The sequence below is a fragment of the Lycorma delicatula genome, chromosome 3 (assembly GCF_047948215.1).
Source record: "Lycorma delicatula isolate Av1 chromosome 3, ASM4794821v1, whole genome shotgun sequence".
In the NCBI taxonomy this organism is placed as follows: Eukaryota; Metazoa; Arthropoda; class Insecta; order Hemiptera; family Fulgoridae; genus Lycorma; species Lycorma delicatula.
Window position 1 is genome coordinate 16,394,343 of NC_134457.1, and position 15,127 is coordinate 16,409,469.

Consider the following 15,127-nt stretch of genomic DNA (forward strand, 5'->3'; position numbering starts at 1 on the left):
CTACTTTCTTTTTGTATATTTATAAATTCTTAAAATCACTGCCAAATAAACCAAACTTTTTACAATAAAATAAAAAAATAAAAATTACATAAATACAGAGGATTAGCTATACAGATTGAGTATGGAAACCTCTCGTCAACTTTAAAACCATTCCAGACAGAATACTGTAAGAATAAGGTATCAGTCAACTTTAGCTGACAAAAAATAGAATTTCAATCCCTTTTTGTGGGTTGGTCTAGGTGTTGTATTTCAAATTTATTTCAAACAGTAACATCTTTGTGTGATATATCATTTTAAAGTTCTCTTTAAGACAAGAAAAATGTTATAATTAAAAAGTTGGTATAATGTCTGGAACCAAAATGGTGACAACAGTTTAAAGTTTGGATTTTGAAAATTACTAAATTTAATATGTTCAAATAATAAAATTATACAAAAAGAAATTAAATTACATCTAATCTAATTAAAATTAATTTTAAAAGGTAAATTTTTATTTTAAAAGATAAAAAAAATTTATTTTTGTTCCTCTTTAATGAGTAAATAAATAAAAATATTGTCATGTAATCATGCTGATCATGATGGTTTCTTGCCATTGTTACAAAAATGAAGCTTACTTCATTGTTGTGTAATATTGCATTTAGTGTGTTTCATTACTACACTTTTAGTTTCTTAAGAGAATTTATTGTGATCGATTGGCTAATTGATTTTTTTTTATTTTACCATATTTGTAAACCACTTTCATTAGTTATAATTTTTTTACCTTTTTGTAATTGTTTTTTTACTGAATTAATTTTTTCTGTGCTACCTGTTAATATTATTATCAACATGTTACTTAATGAACAGAAGAGGGTCACACTTTTAATGATGAGGGGCTTTGGTGATAGGTTGTATAAGGAAGTTGTGAATTTATCAATGCAACATTTAGTAATTGTAACTCTATTTCAAAAGGTACAATGCCAAAAACCATCAAATGATTTAAAGAAACAGAGAGCATTAATAGCGGAAAACAAGGGAGGCCTAAATCTACCATAAATAATAACTCGTTAAGAGATTATGCAAGAATTTACTGAGAATCCTCATTCCTCAACTCAAACAGCAGCACAAGAATATAATATTAGCCAGAGTTCAGCAATTTGAACATTAAGAATTGAAAATTTCAAACCCTTCAAAATTTGTCTGGTTCAAGAACTTAATGAAGATGACTACAATCAAACACTTGAGTTCTGAAAATATGATGAACAATATTTATGCAGATCCTAATTTATCAAACAACATAATCTTTAGGCAGAAAGGCTCCTGGAATAGACGGAATAGCTGTAGAATTACTGCGCAGTGCAGGTGAGGAAGCGATTGATAGATTATACAAACTGGTGTGTAATATTTATGAAAATGGGGAATTTCCACCAGACTTCAAAAAAAGTGTTATAGTTATGATACCAAAGAAAGCAGGGGCAGATAAATGTGAAGAATACAGAACTAGTCATGCATCAAAAATCTTAACTAGAATTTTATACAGAAGAATTGAGAGGAGAGTGGAAGAAGTGTTAGGAGAAGACCAATTTGGTTTCAGGAAAAGTATAGGGACAAGGGAAGCAATTTTAGGCCTCAGATTAAAGAAAAACAAACCAACATACTTGGCGTTTATAGACCTAGAAAAGGCTTTCGATAACGTAGACTGGAATAAAATGTTCAGCATATTAAAAAAATTAGGGTTCAAATACAGAGATAGAAGAACAATTGCTAACATGTACAGGAACCAAACAGCAACAATAACAATTGAAGAACATAAGAAAGAAGCCCTAATAAGAAAGGGAGTCCGAAAAGGATGTTCCTTATCTCCGTTACTTTTTAATCTTTACATGGAACTAGCAGTTAATGATGTTAAAGAACAATTTAGATTCGGAGTAACAGTACAAGGTGAAAAGATAAAGATGCTACGATTTGCTGATGATATAGTAATTCTAGCCGAGAGTAAAAAGGATTTAGAAGAAACAATGAACGGCATAGATGAAGTCCTACGCAAGAACTATCGCATGAAAATAAACAAGAACAAAACAAAAGTAATGAAATGTAGTAGAAATAACAAAGATGGACTACTGAATGTGAAAATAGGAGGAGAAAAGATTATGGAGGTAGAAGAATTTTGTTATTTGGGAAGTAAAATTACTAAAGATGGACGAAGCAGGAGCGATATAAAATGCCGAATAGCACAAGCTAAACGAGCCTTCAGTAAGAAATATAATTTGTTTACATCAAAAATGAATTTAAATGTCAGGAAAAGATTTTTGAAAGTGTATGTTTGGAGTGTCGCTTTATATGGAAGTGAAACTTGGACAATCGGAATATCTGAGAAGAAAAGATTAGAAGCTTTTGAAATGTGGTGCTATAGGAGAATGTTAAAAATCAGATGGGTGGATAAAGTGACAAATGAAGAGGTATTGCGGCAAATAGATGAAGAAAGAAGCATTTGGAAAAATATAGTTAAAAGAAGAGACAGACTTATAGGCCACATACTAAGGCATCCTGGAATAGTCGCTTTAATATTGGAAGGACAGGTAGAAGGGAAAAATTGTGTAGGCAGGCCACGTTTGGAGTATGTAAAACAAATTGTTGGGGATGTAGGATGTAGAGGGTATACTGAAATGAAACGACTAGCACTAGATAGGGAATCTTGGAGAGCTGCATCAAACCAGTCAAATGACTGAAGACAAAAAAAAAAAAAAATACTAATAAGCAAACTTTGAAAAAATTTAAGCAGTTGGCACCCAGAAAGAAAATATTTCATCCATTAGGCTTTGCTAGTTTATTTATTCAGAACTGTGTATCACAATTATAAAATATTAAACGATTTTTTTTGTTAGACCTTCAATAATTTCTAATCTGTAAATACATTTGGTAAAACTGAAATAGTAAGTTTATAAAAAATTACTGAAACGACTAAAAGCGATAGGTGATAAGCTGGAAAACAATGTAATTATGTTGATAAGATCCAATAAATAAGATATTGCACAAAACATTACAAATGATTTGGAGCACATGAAATTATACTGATAAAAAGAAACACTAAATCTTGTAAATTCAATACATTTACAATTTTTTCCCCTTGTAAGATCCAAATACTTCATTAATTAGAAGTTCATTTGGATGTAACTCTGGAACCAATGAAAATAAGTACCACATATGATATATCGTTGAAAAACTCTGCAGTTAAGAAAAAGTCCAAAATTCAATTTTTTTTTGATTTTGGGATTTTTCGGTCACTTTTGGTACCAGTCAATTGCAATAAAAAGGAAGTAAAATCTTCCAAGTAATATCTCAATTTTTTACACGACTGCCCAAAAAGGAGTGTAATGTTTTTAGGGTGTTTATATGTATTTCATTTTTTTATATTTGTAAGATCAAGTAACATTGTAAATACACAGTTATCATAGAAGCAATTAGAATCTTAAATTAATATTCGCAAAAAAAGACATTACAATTAATTAAATATCAAACGAAACAATTTATTTCATCATCAAGAAATTATAATAGAACAACTTAGACATATTTCTTGATTATAGTAAAAATATTTCACTTTCATTTAGTGTTTGTCATGGTATAAAATTATAAAAATAACACTAGATCCAGTAGTAATATACATATCTTCGTAGCTCACGATTACAATTTTGAAGTTTTCTAACAGTTCAAGATGTATATATTGAAGATAATACGATGAATTTTGTATTATAAGTCACATATGCCACTATTAATTTTAAATTAAATATAATTTTTGAAATGCGAAACTTTAGGAGACGTCCTTGTCCATTGATTCCAATGATAACTGATTCTGAGAAGCACATGATGCAGTAAACTTATAAATTTGTTGTTATTTTCAGAAGTTTTCATAATGCATTTATCTTCCTTTAATTCAACTGAATTATCTTCGAATACCTCTATGGTCACGTCGTTACTCAGGACTGATGAAACAGGTCTATCAGAATACGATTCTTTGCTGTTATCTGTTGTTTTCGATGATGTCTGGACATGAACGACCATTTCCTGCCTAAAACTAGCCAGTTGTTTTTCAAAATCTATCTTCGTTTTGTTATTTGCTCTAATAGAATCTAAATGTTGTACCTGTAGATCACGTTTCAGATTTTCATTTTCTCTTCTGAGAAATGCATTAGTGTATTCTTGTTTTTTGTATAATTCGTTGAAATGTTCTAGTTTAGCCTTCACTTCATCATAATCTTCAATTAATTCTTCCATTCTTTTTTTATTTGTTTTCATGACATTTTCCTGTAGAACATATTTTTCATTTGCTTCAAATAATTCAGTTTTTAGTATTTTTATGTCTTCTTGGAACTGATGATTTTTTTCATTTAAATCTTTTAAAATATTGGTTTTCGATTCTTGAATGCGATTTAATTCAAGTATTTCAGTTTTCAACCTCTTTATAATGTTGTCTCTGATATATATCTCTTGAATTGTATTGTAAGTCTCGCCATTAATTTCTATGATTCCTTTAAATATTTGACTTGGTTCAGTTTGATTATTTTGCGACATTTTTCTTTAAACCGCTATAAAAATTCTTCTTACACCTATGAGTAGAAAAAATATAATGAATTAGGTAAAGTAAACAATTCAAATATAAAATAATTCTGTTCCACGGCAACAGACTTTCAGAATAATAAAAAAAGTAGATAGAATAATTCATTGTTAACTTCCGTTGGATGCATTATATTAAGAATTCTTTTTTACCTTTAATTACTTGATGTTTTTATTAGTATTGCATGGTTAGTTGATTGATGTGATGCCATCTACTGAGGCAATTAATGCTGACCTTCAGAACGTGTGCTTCTGGAATCATAGTGAGTGGCTGACCTATTTGAAAATGCCCAGGGTTAAAGGGGACACGTCTGAAGAATCAGAAAGGTAAGTTAACGGATGGGAGTTTAAACAACTTTATGTTCTACATAAAATCGTAAATGTCAGTGATGCCTTACTATATGTTCTTAGCAAGAGATGCTTTACAGATTTTACTGAAACGAGGAGATCTGAGAGGAATGAATTTCTAGGTAATATTGTCTTCAGCGAGGGTATCAAGTATCGTTTCAAGATGTGCTATTGATGATAAAAGTTGGTTTAATTCGTTTGAGGTTCGAACGAAATTCTTTGCGTTGTCATGAACATTTTCCTCTCCGTGAAATAAAGCGTTATAACGCTGCCAAGAAGGATTTGGCGGTTAATTCTTGAACAAGCTCCAAGTGAATAGATTTCGTGGCCATGCAAACAAATAATGAAATGTATCCGTTGGATGTTTTACATCCTCGTGTGTATGATGTCAGAATTTCAAATGGTTCACAGTAGTCCACTATGATATTAAGAAACGGTCTAGACAGTTGGTGGGCATATCTCCCATTTGTTGTTGAATGAACCTTGGTTTTACTCTGAAGCGTATAACATTCATTAACTATTTGTTTTGCAAGTTTTCGTCCGTTAACAGGCCAAAACTGTTGCCGAAGTGGAAGCAACTAATGCTTGTGGTCTCAAATGTAACTGTTTAATGCGCTCATGTTTTGCAACCAGTTTTGTAAAGTGATGATTTTATGGAAGAACAGTAGGATGTTTTGTTAGTAGTTTGAATCTGAATTGTGTATTCGACCACCAACTCTGATAACATCTTTGTTAGTAAATGGGCACAGGGATAAGAGCTTGCTATGTGTGCTCAATTCCTTGCCGTTTTTTAGATGATTGTACTCATCAATGAATGTTCTTTTTTGAACTGTCTTGACAAGAGTGATCGTTGCTTGATCTAATTCATTCGTTTTAACAATCCATTTATTCTTAAACTGTAAACTTTAGTTTTGCACTATTTATAAAACGAAGAATATATGCTGATACGCGCTTAACCCTAACAAAGGATGAATATTCATCATCTAAAGTGATCACATTAACTGGAGACGTCGACCTTCGTTCAGGTATGTCATCTTCATAGAACTCCAAATCCAATAGTTGCTGCCATGTGGAAGAATCTGACAACCACGTTGGGCCATGCCACCATAATGTTAACTTTAACAAGTGATCGCTGAAACTCCTCGTGAAGCCATATCAGCAGGATTGTCGTCTCCTCTCACATGATTTCAATCAGGGTCTGACATTTTTTTAATCTTTCCAACGCGGTTTGCTAAAAACACATTCCAACTGGTAAGAGGCAAGCTAAGTGGTTTATAAAAAAGAAAACCTTTTGTTTCTTTTACCTGTTTAGCCTCCGGTAATTACCTTTCAGATAATACGTCAGAAAATGAATGAGGATGATATGTATGAGTGTAAATGAAGTGTAGTCTTGTACAGTCTCAGTTCAACCGTTCCTGAGATGTGTGGTTAATTGAAATCCAACCGCCAAATAACACCGGTAGTATCCACGATTTAGTACTCAAATTCATGTGAAAATAACTGACTTTACTAGAACTTGAACGCTGGAACTCTCGACTTCCAAATCAGCTGATTTACGAAGACTAGTTCAGCACTAGACCAACCCAGTGGGTTAATAAAACATAAACCATATAATATTATCGCGGTGGACTGCGGGTCCGCTTTTTTTCAAGTAAGAATAAATAACCAATGCCACGAAAGTATTGAAACTTTGTTATTAGCTTTTTTAATTAAAATTTTTATTTATATTGAGATCGACAAATAGTTTTTTGTATTTTTTTTTTAATTTTAAAAATACTTTCTTTATTATAAAAATAATAAAGAACCTTTGTAATGATTTCTTATTAAATTTTTACTTCCTTGCACGAAGTAAAGGAAATATTGTGATCACGAAATTTTCAAATTTCAACCAAAATATCAATTCTGATTATCCCTGAATCCATTTTGTCTAGTTTCGGCGTGACGTCTGTACGTACATACGTATGTATGTATCTCGCATAACTCAAAAATTATCAGCCGTAGAATGTTGAAATTTTAGATTTAGGATTACTGTAAAATCTAGTTGTGTACCGCCCCTTTTGAATGCAATCGACTGAATCAAGAGTGTCAAAAAATTTGGATTTTTGACTTTTTCTTAACTGCAGTAATAAGCCCTTATTAAGAGCTTTTCAACGATTTCATAATAGGTACTTATTTTCACCAACTTATAACCAAAAGAAATTTTAATCAATGAAATATTTGGATTTTGTAAGGGGAAGGTACATCGGTTCGAATCAGACTTCATCTCCTTTTTTTAATTTTTTTTACAAATTTAAATATAATTTGAGTTATTATAACTATTAACCTCTGATTGTAAAAAAATTATTACGGTGAATACAACAACAAACAAAAAAACATCAGAAGTTATTAAAGAAAAAATTTTATATACTTTTCATTAAAAAAAAAAATTGTATAGTTAATTTAACAGGCGTACAAGGAAGTCACATCAGATTTTTTTTTTTAATTTTCCGTAGTCTACCTAATGATGGTTGTTTAATAATCGAAATGGTCATCTAGATTTAGAGTTTAATATAACTTGTTTAAATGGAAGTTTGTATGTTGAGTAAACGAATTAATAAATAATATTAAGAAATAAGAAATTAGAATAGCAAACATGATATATTCCAAAAACCGTCTACTTTTAATGTATATTGAGCTTCACTCCAAAAATCGTTTACTCAAAAATAAGTTAATAATTCGCCAATTTATTATTCATTTTTTAATATTATTTATTTATCAGTTTTTTTACTCAAGGTACAAATCTACACTTAGAGGGTTCATTATTAAAATTATCATTTGCATCATGATTGAAAAATACATCTTTTATTATGATAAAAATTTGTTAAATCAGAAAATATGTGTTGGAAACTTTCTTAAATTATTTTAAATATATATTTATTTTTTTAAATTTAATACGTGTGCTTTAAAACTTTTTTATAAGTTAAATAATTATGTTACAGTAACTCATGTTTTCTTTGTAATTGTTTTATTCAAGAAATGAATATAAAAAAAAGTAAATAAAATAAGTAATAAGTTAGGTACTATTAAATAGTATTAGGGATATTTTTTACAATCAATGTAACAAATGCATATCACTCTACAAATAAATCATGAAATATTATTTACAATTAAGATTGAAAATCGTTAAGAAAGCTTTAGAGAGAGAAAAATATAAAACACCAGAAGTAAAAGAATTTAGCTACTTATTCTTTATCAACAGTTTCTGCTCTGCAGGTTCTAGCTATTTTTCTCTGATGCTCTAAACTGTGCCTTCCTCTTCACTGGTGTACCTCACATTATCATTTCACATCAACCCTAACTTTCATCATTCTTCTTCTTCCTCTTCTACTTCTCGTGAACTACTCCGTGTTTTTTCTGATATATCCTTCAACCAAAGTATAAGAGCAATATAATTCTCTTTCTTTTAATAATGGTATTAACCAATTTCCAATGGCTCACTTGCCAACATGTGGTTATTTTATTAATTTACTACACAGCCCACCTGTTAAGAGTACTTAGGAAAACAATTGCCAATTCTATAAGGATGGACTAACATGATCACTTGATTATCAGTTTTATATGAAGCAGTTCTATTCAATCAAATTACACTGATTTTATATTCAAAATAAATAGTACGTCTATAAATAAAGTTATAACAAGTAGTGATATATTCTATTTTGAAAAATTTCAAAAGTCAAAAATTAAAAAAGAGTATTACGTAAAATAAAATCTGTTTCTACTGTACTGGGTAAAACAAAATTGAGGTTTTATCATCCTGAACCATTGTGCCTGCTCGTTAACTTCTCTAAAATATATTCGGTTTATAGTTTTTAGTGTTATTTTGACTTCTTAGATGTGAGATTAGATATAGGCACGGGATCTGTGCTTCCGCGAATCGGTTAATAATTCAGAGGGAATGACGTCTAGAATAGAAGATGTCTAAAGAAGGAAAAGGAAAAGCTGAAATAAATTTGCTGATGTATATACAAGTATTTGCCTAGCTGCTAATTACATCGGTGGTATCCTGACAGAAGTCTAGCTGGTGATGGAAATATGTAATCAGAGAACAGAGCGGGGGGGGATTATCTGTTTACTAGAATCATTAAAATGATGCTTGACTTCACGCATGCTGATCAGGATGCTCGAGTTATCTTATGTTCTCTCTAATAACTTCTCATTATTTGTTCTCAATTTACAAAAAGTCTATTAGTGTTACCAATCATGTGCGTATTTATTCACAGACAATACACCTTACAGTAAATGGAGTACTAATAATGCGTAATCTCTAGAAAATATTTCAATTATATGTAAAAATATTAATGATTTTCCTTTAGCTTCAAGACTATATGGTAACAAAATCTCTAGACTTAAGGCAGTGGTAATAATAATAATACATTTTTTTATTATTAAACTAAATGACAATAGGAGTAGTGTTGTAGCAATTCAGTAGGAATTGCCTTACTGGGCACTGGGTGACGGAACAGTGTTTTGGATAATGCAGTAAGCCAACCGAACGACACAAAAGATTCAATTCTCCATCTATTAAGTGCCAACGGTTTCGTTCGAGGCCAGATGAAAGGGTAGGGGATTAAACACTCTATTTCCCTTAGAGTGAAGAATACTCGCAAAGGCAGTATAATATTCGGAATTAGTCAACTGTATTAAATGTAGAACAAAATTGAAAACCACAGCATTAAAAGTCCAAAAATATACCTTCAGGAAATCACAAGGCATGTCTTTCTACACAGACTGTAATTCTTGGGGTCCAAATTAAGACATAAATTTAATGGTTATTTGAAATCTGATCAAAAATTTCTAAACAAAAAGTTCCAAGATTATATTTTCAGTAGTTTTCGAGAAATCTGGTGTAAAAAGACAAAACATTTGTGACAAAAAACATGCTATTTTATGTTTGGCGTAAAATAACTTAGGAAGAATGCTTTAACTGTCCTAAACATTTATAATAAATGATGTCCACGTTTAGTACAAAAGTCAAGAAAGAAAATTCATTTATAGTATTGTCCAAGAAGGAAGAAAATAACCAAGAGAATTGGGCTATTCATACCTATTATTAACTCAGCTGCATCTACTTATACATGAGTGACACAATAGTTATACCATGCTTATTTTTTTCGTAATGTTTAATTTATAATCGGTTCCAATTAACAGGAACCGTAAGAAAATTTGAGTACCAAAAAAATTACATACAGAGAAAGGTTTCCATTGAAATCCGTCAAAGAATTGTATATGTATATATGTACAGTATACATAAATATTATACTACACAAGTACAAACAAAACGTAGTCCAAAGAACATTGATCAAAGTCTTAAGTTCAAATAAAATATTTTTAAGTTCAGAAAATATTTTTATCAGTCACAAGAAAAACAAAGAAACAGTGAAACAAATCAAAGAACTAACAAACGAGAGAGGTGAAACGAAATGAAGAATTTTAATGATCCACAACACCCTAGGGTAGCTGATTCAGCTCAAGAGAACTTACAAATCTAATATATGCACTCGCTTTAGGCGCCTAACGTCCTCGCTGTTACCTAGGAGGTTAACCGCGAGCCAGTACACATGTTTGTTAAGTCTCATTTTGTATCGGTACTGAATCACCCCGTATCACCTCTCGAACGGTTGGCATTCACAGATAATCGTGTATTTCAGTGTTTTTCGCCAATCACGCCGTTTCTATTATATTTTTCAATAGTTTTGTACTGGAATCACTGGACAACTTTGATGTTACTCTCACTTGTCGCACCCACAGTTGGATTCCGTTGATTCAAATTGGTTGCAGGACCGTTGAGTAGAGCAATTGCTTGGGACCCCCTGACTATGTACTTTGCTTATGAATAAATTTTTACATAATATCTTTTCTTTGAAAATAATTCAATTATGTTCATTATAAAGGTTTCATTAAAAGTATAAATAAAAAAAACAACCTGTAATCTGCACGAATTCTGATATAAATAACCCATATCAGGAAAAACTTCACTTAGAACGATTTTAACAAACTTTTATTATTTATAAAACATATTTTATCAACTTGTATTATTTTTTTTTTAATTTAAATTAAACGGTTTTGTTTAATAATTCAAACCTTCAAAATGTCAAATTTGTAAATATAAAACTTCTTTTTTTATTTAAAGTTTTTAACTCATACATTATGAACGCCGTTTAAAGCCTACCAACCTTTTGGTGTAGACCATTGATTCCCAAAGTGGTCCAGGTGGATGCCAAGGTGTTCACGGGAGACTCTATGGGGGGTCTACGTTGGCGTGACAAAAAAATGGGGGTTCACAATTCGTAAGCGGGGGTCCACGAAAATTCATCTGGTTTCGATAGTGAAGAACTAAAATGTTGGCTTGACTTTGCGTATCAATCTAGGCAGATAATGTTTTGAGAAGCTCAGCGACTGTTACTTGTAAAAACTTGTATATTCCATATTCACTTTTTTCGGAAGCTGTTAGTTCGTGGAACTCAGCCGTAACGCAAATTTTCATAGTTATATCTAATCTTCACATTTTCAGTCGACTGGAAATATGGTAGAAATGTAGCTGCAGGGGGTCCACCGGAACCAGCAAAATTTTGAAAGTGGTCTATGAGAAAAATAAGTTTGGGAACTTCTGGTGTAGACCATAATATCACACAGAATAAAATGATCTGCAAACAGATTAATAAAAACCTGGTGTGGAGAACACGAATTCCTTGTACGCCTATTAAATTACATTTACACATTTTTAAAATAAATAGTACATAAAATTTTGCTTCATCAAAAACTTTTGATATTTTTTCACATATATATATATTTTTTTCTTATTATTGAATTATTATTCATCGTTAATATTTTTTACAATGAGAGTTTAATAATTATTAGTAAACCAATTTATTTAAATTTTTAAAAAAATTAAAAAAAGGAGATAAGTTTGATTCGAAATGATGTGCTTTCCCCTGAGATCCAAATATATCATTAATTAAAATTTTATTTGGCTATTACACTGGAACCAATGAAAATAAGTACCACGTATGATATATCGTTGAAAAGCTCTCAAGATGATGTCTTAGTACTGTAGGTAAGAAAAAGTACAAAATCCAAATATATTTGGATTTTGGACACTTTTGCTCCAGTCGATTGCAACCAAAAGGGAAAGTGCACAATTAGATATAACAACCGTCCTAAATCCAAAATTTCAACATCCTACGGCTAATATTTTTTGAGTTATGCGACGTACATACGCACATACGTACGTACAGAAGTCTCGCCGAAACTAGTCAAAATGGATTCGGGGATGGTCAAAATGGATATTTCCGTTGAAACCTGGAAACCGAAATTTTTCGCGATCACAATACTTCCTTTACTTCGTACAAAGAAGTAAAAAAATACAAATAAAGTATTATAATAATAATTTATTTGTATTTGTACTTATACAATAATATATATAGTATTAGATAATAATAATAGTAATCGATAGCATATTTTTGATTAACTTTATAAGTAAATATTCAAAATAATAATATTTAATTGAATAATAATGGATGACGTAATAACCTTATCTTTCAAGTTAAGTCAGGTTTTAACTTGTGTTACAAATACAAAATGAATTTACTTATAAGTAATTATGTTTATTTTGTAAATAATTTTTCCTTCTTTACTACGTACTGTATATTTACTTATATACGTGTATAATATATACTGGTATATACTTGTATAATATATTATATACTTGAGGGCCTAACAAAGAGAAATTTTCGAACATTCGCCATGCATGTAATATATATCTACGTTTCCAAGATCTAAAATACGACTGAGTAATTTGACGCAGGTCGTATTAGCTATTTTCTTGTCACAGAAAGATTGAAGCAAAAGGCTTTCTCATATTCTATGTACTATATATGTATATATTTATATATATAGTATATATATAATAGTGGCACCGTGCCACTACTTTTTATATTTTCTCTTCTTAGCATCTTTCTTTTTTTCTTTCCTGGAAAAACATTCCTCATCCATTGAAAAATATAAAAATATTCATCATTATATTCAATACTAAGATGCTTTATTATTAAATATTTACTCGTTATCATTTTCTTTTAAGTATTCATTAATTTTTTTTTTTTTTTTTTTGAGCAACCATACTTCAGTTAGCATTTTAATTAAATTACTATGGAAATTTAGTGAAGATATAGTAATTTAATTATTATATGAATCATTTAAATAGTCGACGTCAAAAATTAAATAATACTTTTTAAAAATTAAATTGTTCAATTTCATTTTTCCCTTGTTTATTTAAATATACATTTATGTTTTTGTTTCACCAAAGATAAATTGTAATAAACTTTTTTTCCTTTTTAATTTTATTATTTTCTTACATGGATAAAATAATTTAAACATTGTTAACAAATTTTAATACGCGAATAATTAATTTGACAATTGAAAAAACAAATAAATATAACTGAATTTAACCAAAAACAAACTTAATAATCTTGGTTATTTATATAAAATAATTTATATATACAAATTAAATTAAGTGGAGTAGAAATTTTTAAATATTTAAAAAAGAAAAAATCTAGAGCGTGACCTTTTTTACAAAAAATTAATGTATATTAAATTAATCACATTATATTTATAATTAATTCTGTTAAATTAAATAATTCCTCACCATACATAAAAAGAATACGGAAAAAGCTAACAACAGAATTGTAGAAATTACCCATCAGTGTGGGTTGTTTCTGATTCATGGGGCCTACACACTCAAATTAAAAATATTTATCATTTTATTTAAATATAATATTTTTTCGTTTGTTTAATTCAATGATTCTAACTAAAGCGCGCTCGCGCATACCGTATTTAATTCGCGCAGGTGTGGCCGTATTAGCGGCGACGGTCGGCAATAACTAAACTAATGTAATTTCACAAATTACATAGATCAAATTTCGCTTGTACGGTCGGCAGATCAGTATAGCCGCGAAGCTTAATGTACCAGGTAACAAGTCAACTGGGCGATCGATTTCGAGACCCCAGCCAGACCAAGTTACTTTGTTACTCATTAAATATTATTCATTTATTTAATTCTACCCCTCATCTGTGACGTCTCAACATAGCGGTTGACTACAACAGCATTTTTGAAGTGGGGGTGCAATTTAACTCTTAGACTGTTGTTTTTTAATTGGTAAAAAATTTTCCTAAGAAAATTATGACTTTAATTAGGTGAATTCTCGAGATACTAAGAGTGACCTTGTTCTACAGCCTTACCCTTTTGACTTTTTAAGTTGAAAATTTAATGCCATCAGTGTCCCACATAGAGAATCAATCTGACCAAGTTTGGTGAAAATCGGTCCCGTAGTTGTGAAGATATAAAGTGATTTATAGTGTGACACCGAACACACACAACATAAGAATATTAATATCCGGAAAATTTCCATCCAGTTTTTTTGGGTATCTTAGGTGTGAAAACGTCAAGATCCGGTGAAAACCGCATATACCCAAATAGGACCGATTACAATACTTTTCCTTCCAGAGCTAAATCGGGATGTAGACGGGAAAGTAAAAGTAATGTGTACTGTATATATTCAGTTAATTCATGAATATTTATTACAAATGCATTATCTTACCTTTCAAAATAGTAACAATTATATTTTGATAACAAATATAGTAAAAAAATGAAATTTCATAACATCAAAGTCAAATTCGGTAGTCCAGGAAAGTAAAAATTTAATATCTTTTCACACTTTAGGAAAACATTATTCTTATAGAAGTTAAAGGTTTTTTATCTAATTTCAAATTACTAACTTTTTTATTTAACATTCAAATAAATAAATTACTATGTATTTTGTTTTTTTTTTTTTATATATTACTTCAGAAAGGAGTTAGAGTTTTTTGCATCTATATTTTCTACATCAATATAGTTGTGAAGGACTTCACAACACTATAAAAATTTTTCCCATCCCACATCAATGGCCCGTGGTATCAAAAAATATTTTTTTAATTAAAAACGTTTTTAAACATTTATTTTAAATTGAAAACAATCTGGCAAGTTACCCACTGCATTTAAAAAGTAAAAATCTTAATTTTTGATTAGGATTTCTTGAAAAAAAATTACCCAAAAATTTTCTCCCTCTTTTTAGAAAATTACAACTTAGTTTATTTAAAATTATGGTTGTAAGTTTGAATTTTT

At 30.0% G+C, this 15,127-nt stretch overlaps 1 protein-coding gene across 5 annotated transcripts in view; it reads right to left on the reverse strand.

Moving 5' to 3' along the window:
* The window catches only part of LOC142321404 (nucleolar protein 8-like), a 135,482-nt gene that overhangs the window by 71,684 nt on the left and 48,671 nt on the right, over window positions 1-15,127 (reverse strand). The window lies entirely within an intron of this gene.